This window comes from Cyprinodon tularosa, unplaced genomic scaffold (genome assembly GCF_016077235.1).
Source record: "Cyprinodon tularosa strain WSP-4 unplaced genomic scaffold, ASM1607723v1 ctg42, whole genome shotgun sequence".
Lineage (NCBI taxonomy): Eukaryota > Metazoa > Chordata > Actinopteri > Cyprinodontiformes > Cyprinodontidae > Cyprinodon > Cyprinodon tularosa.
The window spans coordinates 2640044-2649069 of NW_024039141.1; positions in this window are offsets into that span (position 1 = coordinate 2640044).

Genomic DNA, 9026 nt, shown 5'->3' on the forward strand with positions numbered 1-9026 from the left:
TATATATATATATATATATATATATATATATATCTGTAGGGAAAAAAAACACCTTTCTTCTGGTGAAGGAGAAGTATTTTAAGTGTTTGCTCTTAACACTTGAGCACGATCCATTATCAAATTGTCATTGAGATTCGTTAAGTGAAACCATTTGTTTTCTATGGATAAATGCATTTTGTGTTTTGTTTGTGCTCACTAACAAGCCCCACCCCCCCACACACACACCCCAGTCCTACAATCCTAAATAACTAAACTGAATCTCAAGAGTGGGATTATTACCCTGGAATCGATTGTTATATTGGCATTAGTCTTTAAAGTATGCACCTATGCTGTTGATGAAAATAATCATGGTATACATTAAAAAAAATCCCCACATTTTGTGTTTTTTTGTCTGTTTTTTTTTTTTTTTTTTTTGTCTGATTGTGGATAAATTACTGGTGGGGACAAAAAAACAAAATAAACACCTATCTTTTTACTTGATCTTTTTTTTTTTTTGTCCTGTTTATCAAACGAGGGAAATTTAAACAGCTTCTGCTGGAAATCGGGAGTTTCACATCTGCTAATATAATAAGCTTATAAAGGTGCGTTTCAAGCTGAATTTTACTTACTGGTGTTATTATTGGACGGTGCAGGCAGTTGATATATGGTTTTAACTGAAATAAAGCTACATTATTTATCCCTAATTTCTGTGTATAAGTGTCATATTTTAATACATATGACACAATCTATTCAGACTAATTACATGGGCTACATAAAAAGTAGCAAATATTTAAATGAGTCCTAAGAAATTGGTGCAAAAGCTCTTTTTATGGATATTAAATGACAGTTAATAATTTTAAGTTTAATGAACCTGCTCAGTTTTATTTAGGTTTCTTAAAAAACTGGGTGAGAGTTAGAGTAATTGGCATCTGCTTGAGCTAAATATGCCATGAAGCTAAAGCTTCATTGTGTTTGCTCAGTATAAAGGAAAATAAAGTTTTATCTTCACAAGATTTTCATTGGGATTTTTATGCAGCTCAATTCAATGAAAAAATACTGGATTAATCCTAAATTAAATGCAATAACTCATTTTTTTTGTTAAGGAGATCTAGATGTTAATAGCTGTAGGAAAGAAGGATCTTCTGTAGCGATCTGCCTCGCTTTTCATGAAGAATGTCTTTGTGAAATCATCTCCAGAGGTTCTAGAGGAGTTCCTAGAACACTGCCAGCCTTCTTTATCAGCTTATTGAGCTTTTTTAAAGTTTGTTGCTCTGGTGCGTTTACTCCAGCACGTGATGACAGAAGAGATAATACTTTCCTTTAAATACTTTGCATCTTGCTGCAAATGTTGAAGGACTTAAGCTTCCTTAACAAAAACAGTTTGCTCTGTCCTTGTTGACGGCCTCAGGGTTGTTTTTAGTCGAGTCGAACAGATGAACATCGAGGTATTTACACTTAAAAGCTATACACAGCAATACAAAGCATGCCTCATTGCAAAATAAAAAAATGTTTTTATTTTTCTAAAATGACAAAATCAAAGATGTGTGGTGTCCATTAGTAGTTACCCCCCTGTTTGCTCTAAATCCCCATATAAACCCAAGCACATGTTGCCCTTACAGGTTACCTTTTCTTGCCATTTACCACCAAGAACAAGGAAGAAGGCACATAGTCACCATGGGAAAACAACGGTGGAAGCAATGCTCCTTCTACCAGAAATAACGGCCAAGTGGATTTCAGAAAGACAGCTTGTTTTGAGACTGTTAAATAATTTAGACTGAGCTTCCAGCAGGTGGGTATATTTTTTTCTGTATGTAATAATAGAAATGGACCAACAAACTAAGGATTAAAGCCTAATTTCTGTGAAAACGGCCCTATCTAAGCCTGCTGATAGAGACACTTGATCTAATCAGACTGAGCTTGAGCTCTTTCATTAAGCGGCAAAAATGTCTGCTATGGTTCTACTTAGGATTGACTTGGTTTGAACACTGCCATTTGGGTTTTATTTGTAATATATTTGGCAATAAGTTTGTATTCCATGTCAACAAACATACAGTACTGTGTGTTGATTATGACAAACGGGTGTGAAGACTTTAGCTCATCTTCACAAATTAATCTACAAAAACCTAATCTTTGTTTATTTTCCACTAAACCTGTTTCAATTTTTCTTTGCACATCCTTAAGGTTTTGTACTGACTTGAAGAGAGATCATTGCGATATTTGTCTTAAAAGATAAGACTGAAAAGAGATACCTTATATAACTGAACATTTTCCTATGCTCCTGTTAACTCCACTACTGTTATGGTCATTTTTTTATTCCTGCTTACAATGTTTGTTGTTGTTGAGGGAGTTTTACATGAAAGGACCTTATAGATTCATGACGGTAAATTACGTTTACATAGGTTCTCTACTATTTTGAATTTGTAATGAAAAAAAGTTATTTTTTATTCATCCATCCATCCAATTTCTCCCACTTAGTCCTTGTCAGTGTCCCAGTGGGGCTGGTGCCAATCTCTGTAAGTCTATGGGCGGGAGGCAGGGTCCACCCTGGACAGGTTACTAATCTGTTGCAGGGCAACAGAGAGACACACAACCATGCACACACACATCTAAGGACAACTTAGAGAAGCCCATTAACCTAAGAGTCATGTTTTAGACTGTGGGAGGAAGCAGGAGTACCCGGAGAGAACCCACGCATGAACAGGGACATACAAACTCCATGCAGAAAGATCCTGGGCAGGGAATGAAACTTGCTGCAAGGCAGCAGTGCTACTCACTATACCAAGATGCAGCCCATTTTTTGTTGTTGTTGTTTTTTTGGCTTACATCGTCCAACATACTTAAACAAAATAGGAAATAAAAACACAGGTGTTCATGTGATTATTATTTGCACTAGGTTGTTAGAAACCACTCCACCAAAAGGCATGAAAGCTGATTGGAACACTTTAGATGCAGTAATTCTAAAAATATTTGCAGTAAACAAAGAAAACAAATAGTTTTTGGAAGAGTGCCAGTTTTTGCATTTAGTTTTATTTGCACAAACAGTCCTTAAACTTTGATTTTAGGACTGAATGCTTGGTATTCTGTTATGGAAAACACAAATATAATACTTGTCCTGAAAAACCTTAAGCAACATTTTATTATGTTAACAGCACCTTCATTATGGGGATTTATATTGAATGTTCTCGCTTCTTATTTTAGAGCTTAAATTAGTAATATCTCCAGACCTAAATCAATTCATTTATGTTCTTGCATCAAATTTAGACCAAAATCTTCAAAGCTGGCTGCAGGAGATAACGGAAACTCTTACATAAAGAAATATTGGATGCACATTATGGAGAAGATCCTATTTGTCACACTGTAATAAGGAAAGACATCAAAGGATATGGAGGTATTCAGCGAACCATAGGAGAGCGCAGTATGTGGTAGTAACTGGTGTTTAGGGGCTTCCACTCTGGTGCCCAGCTATGATGTTTTCAGTGGACTTAAAAATAAAAAACTAAACCTGCATGCACTCATAGCTGCAGTCAATTTCCTGCAGAACACACATTGCAAATCTCTCTAAACTGTTAATCTGAGAGTGTCTTGTTTCACTTCCATATCACCTGGCGTGAAAGACAAATTACTCCTCATGCTAAGGGCAATGAGGCTTTGCAGACCACATAGACACAGGCAACATTTTACAATACAGATTCAGCTGCCTCCTCATTTTTGTTGATCCAACAAAACACCACATAAATCACCCGCTGGTGCTTCTGTCAGCAAAAACCGGTGGCGATATGCAAATCAATATATAGACGTCTCCACAAAATCCCCTCAGAATAACTGTTTCCTTGTCACTGCATAAACCAGCCCAGTTCGTATTAGGAGCCCTTTAGGTTTATTTTTCTCCCTGAGTTATCCTCACAATCATCTCCTACAGGTTACAAGCTTACGTTTTGCACACCACACACACAGATGCACACAATGTACCCAGCAGCTTCAGAAGGCCATCAATGTGATGAAAATTGACAGATGTACTCAGATAATCCAGATGCTTTAGAAGGTCAGACCAATTCATTTGATGTAGTCATTTTGTTCCTGTTTCTGAGTGTCGGTGGACTGGGGTGTGGGTGTGATTAGAATGATGAAACCAGCTGTAAACGTCTACTCCTATGATGTCCGTCGAATTAGTTACTCTATTTCCACTATGCAGCTTTTCATTACTGTTACAAGTTACCTGTTACTCTTGGTTGTAGCATATTTTGGCTGTAGAGCATATACTCTTGTTCTGCAAGAATTTAGTCATCCTTGCTTGTTTAATAGAAGATTAAATGCAAATAGAGCTGATGGTGTGTCATCAGCCCACAAGAGCATCCTTGTTTAACGCAAATTGCTAATGATGAGTTTGGAGTGGTATGAGTTGGCTGGAGACTGTGATGTCTTCAGGGAAATCAGTGCCAGATTGGCTGGAAATGGGCAAAACTTGTCCAGTTTTTAGTCAAACAGAGACCTGTGTTGATTAAAAAAAAATGACATAGAAAAGGCAGATCCCTTCAAAGGCTATATACAAGTCTTTGATTTTAATTTCAATTAAAAACAGTCTTTTACCATCTTACCTGCAGATTGTAGCTTATTTGGTCAAAAAAGAAACAAACAAATAATTTGAATGAGGAACAGGAAGACTGATTTCTGCAGACTCCTACTATATTAGAACAACTCCAGTCTAGAACAAATGAAGAGTTGTTGTCCAGAACAATTTGTGCTAAAGAGCACATCAAGATAAAACCTACAGTTTGAGTTCTAATTATAACAGAGCTCTTGCTGCAAATGTTTAAAAAGACTCTTCCATGCACATTTCACCATAAGTTAACTTCACCACAGAGCGTGAATCATCTGAGGGGCATGTTATTTAAATCCCATATATACAGGTTTCTGGAATTCCCTCCTTTCACCTCCACAACATAGATAAAATTATTAAGATTCAGTCCAGGAATGATGCTGAAAACTGGTCTGTATTATTTTTATATCAAGGTTGCAGTATTGTAATTTCTTACTATTTGGAAATCTACAAATTGCAGTTTAGAGCATTCACTGAAATTGCTGCTGATTAAAGTTAAAAGGAGATTGTATCTATTCTGCAGGACTGGCTTTCTATTAAATCAAAAATAGAATTTAAAACTGTCCCCTGACCCTTACTAATCAATCTCACAATATCAGATATCTTATTGAGTTCCCAACAGAGCAGTTTGCTCCCAGATTCATGTGTACTGGTGATTCTTAAGAGTTTTAAGTACCGGTATGAACTAGTTTACAGGCTCCTCTTGGTGAACCACATTCTTGTTCTAGTCCATGACCCAGGCACCCTGCGTACTTTAAAGACTGGGCTTAAAACCCTCCTTTTTGATTACATTAATAGTTAGAGTGGCTCAGGTTATCCCAAACTATCTCTGTAGTTATGCTGCTATTAGCTTAGACTACTGGAGGACATAGGGACCACTTTTTCTCTCTTTTTTTTTTTATTATTTATTACTATTATTGATTTAATTTTAAACATTGTGTTCTCTCTGTTTTTTTCTCTTTATAATAGCCACATCTGGCCTGTTTTTTTTAGTTGTGACAACGTACTGGAGAGTGCCATCTTTCAGTCGTTAAGTTTCTCTTCTAGACATACCTATTAGCTGAGCCTTGATTGTCTGTGTGGCCCCTCTTTTGTGTTCTAGGCTTATATACTGACTGAAAGCTGTTCTTTTTAGCTTTTTCTCTCTAAGATGAAAGCACTAAAAGAACTACTACTGCTAAGTATCCTTTTGCTTTTCTCTAACAAAGAGTATTTTTTGATCAGTGCTTCTGTGTCCCTTTTGTGCATTTACTATGTCCACTCAAACCCCCAGTCGATGATGGCAGATGGTTGTTCACGCTGAGCCTGGTCCCGCCGAGGGTTTCCTCTCCATTGTTGCTGCTCTTTAAGAGGTATTGCTACAGAGTCAACAACCCAATTATTGCAACTATCTATTGCTGCTGATTATGCTGTTTCAGCAAAAGGGACATTTCTAACTTTGATTTGACGTGATCTGCTGGGTTTCCTTGGATAGAAAACTTTAACCAATACATCTGTAGGATCTCATAGAATCTACTTTCTAAATTGTCTTAAAAGGACATGTAAATTGGCGCTATATGAATAAGTTAAATTCAAGTCCTTATTGGGCTGGTAAAGTCTTTGCATTTTAAAAGACAAAAAAGAGGTATGTCTGGTTTTTCCCCATGAACCGGTTTTTAAAAAGGAAAAGGTTCTAAATAAAATATTGGCTAAAATTTTTTACAAATAGTTTTTTAATGACAACTTGGCAAACTGACCAACAGTTTCTGAAAACAAGGCAAGAATATTATGGAGAAAGTTGATGGTGAAAAAAAATCTCTCCATTTTCAATTAAGCTGAGAACTAAAATTGGTAAATCCTAATTGCAAGAAGCCTAAATGTTTTCAATTTCCACAACAATTCAGTTCATAGCAGCAATTATCTGCAGCAGCAAAAGTCTCCACTCATTAATTGCTCTGCACACAAAAGGTCCAACAGATGGGTAAAAAAAAGGATATATCTGTTTTTAAGGTAATGTTCAATGTTGATTTTATTGTCACAATGTTTGGAAATTTCTATTTCAGTCAGCACATTATATTTTCCTCTTACATCAGTATAAATAAATTAAAAAAATCCATCCAAATGTGGAATATCCTTGCAATAATATATAAAAGTTATTTATAGACTATAAATTTAACCACCCATTTTTAAAAGAAATAGGTTTTTTCTTTTCTTTTTACGACCGTTGTCCAAACAAATTGAAATAAAGCCTCTTTCCCTTTAAAGACTAATTAAAAAAAGCGATAGGTACTGTTTTTTTTCTTTATTTTTCTTTCAACATGACACATTTCAGTATTAGAAACTTCTTACTATTCAATTCAGTTTCAATTTATTTTATTTATATAGCACCGAATCACAAAACATTGTCATCTCAAGGCACTTTACAGTTCACCAGATCATACAGTCAAATTGATTCAAAGTTTTCTATCCAAGGAAAACCAGGTAATTGCATTGACTCAAATACAATCCCTCACACTAAGCATGCTTGTAGCGATAGTGGAGAGGAAAAACTCCCTTTTAACAGGAAGAAACCTCAAGCAAAACCAGGCTCAGTGTGAGCGGCCATCTGCTAAGGCCGACTGGGGTTTACTTGTCATGGTCAACTTATTATAAAGATCATTAAACAAAGCGGCAAATATTTAAAGGAACATTAATTTCACTAATTAAATTTAAAAAGGGAAACTAAATCATATATAGATTCATTACATATGAGACAATATATATCCAATGTTTGTTTCTGTAATTTTAAAGGTTATAGATTCTGTCTGGAATTGACAGGAACAACCACACCATCAAGGTATGGTACTGATACCCAAAAAAATGGATTTTAATTAAACATTTCTTAAATGAAATGTTCGATTTAAAATACATGTTTCAATTAAGACTTCCCCTTTTGTATTAGAAGGCTGAAATAAAAGCAGTGATTTAAGGCTGTTAAATGATAATGTGGTGCACCTGCTCCCTTTTAGTTCCATAAATGTCAAAAAGCAAACCACTGGACTTTGTTTTCCAAGTTTGAAGATGTTGCGCTTCCCATCCAGGAAGCTTTTTCAATTCAAAATGTCAGAATTGGCGTTGAGTTCCAAACTTTATAGAACAGCCCAAACAAAGCCTGGTTTTAGTTGAAGTTAATATTTTGAAAGCAATAAAAAGGGTGATCATCAAGAATATTTTGCTCTCCAAGTGTGTAGCTGTGTACGAAAGAGGATTAGGGCCACTGGAAAAAGAAAGTTAACCGATTTTTAAATATTATTTTAGTTTAATATGTGAAAAAAAACAATTCTGATTTTAATCTCAGAATTCAGATTTTTTTCTCAGAAATCTGACTTTAACTTCAGAATATTTTTTTTCCCCTCAGAATTCTGACTTTAATCTGAGAATTCTGACTTTTTTCTCTCAGAATTCTGACTTTAATCTCAGAATGATGACATTTTTCTTAGAATTCTGACTTTAATCTCAGAATTCAGATTTTTTTTCTTGATTTTTTTTTTCTCAAATTCAAGAATATTCTGTTCTTCAAGTGTGTAGCTGTGTACGAGAGAGGCTTAGGGCCACTGGGAAAAAAAAGTTAACCTATTTTTAAATATTATTTTAGTTTAATATAGGAAAAAATACTTTTTTTTCTCAGAATTCTTACTTTAATCTCAGAATTCTGATTTTTTTTTTCTCAGAGTTCTAACTTTCCCATATTAAACTGAAATAATATTTAAAAATCAGTTAACTTTTTTTTTTTCAGTGGCCCTAAGCCTCTTCGGTAGCGGTGGGCCTTTGCCATGATTGAGTGGTTTTAATGTTGACAGTAGTGACGACGAGGAGGGAAATGTCCACTAGATGTCGCTGTTTTTCCATCTACAACTTAGACACCATCAGTTTTTTTTTTTTTTCCCTCAAGATCTCGAGAATAAACATTTCAGGTCCCTATAAATATGTGAATGAATGTGGGTGGTAATCTGAATATTAATTAGGCAGCGCAGAAAGATTACATTTTGAATTAGGATTATATTATTTTGTGGAAGAATCTCAAAAAATTCATGAAATAAGTTTCTAATGTAAAGTTTGTTAAATCTGACCATTATTATACTTTTTCCCACCCAGTAAAGTCCTATTTGAAGCTGATATTTTGTGCGGACGGGATCTCTTGACCTGGATCAGAGGGACCACCGCGTCACCGAGGTGGGCGTGGCCAACCCTGAGGAATAACGCCTGTGTTCTCCTCTACGTTGCAGTCTGAGCTGCAGCTTGACTCACAGCAAGTGTAGCAGAGCTGGAGCGCTGAGCAGCTGTGTGTGGATCCGGCTGATGGGGACCAAGCAGATATTTTATGGACTCTATTAACTCTTTTTTCCGCTTCTTGTTCTGCATCTTTAAGGCTCCTCCGCAGCGATTCTTCAAACTGCGGCTCTCCAACTATGGATTGCCTAATTGAAGTTGG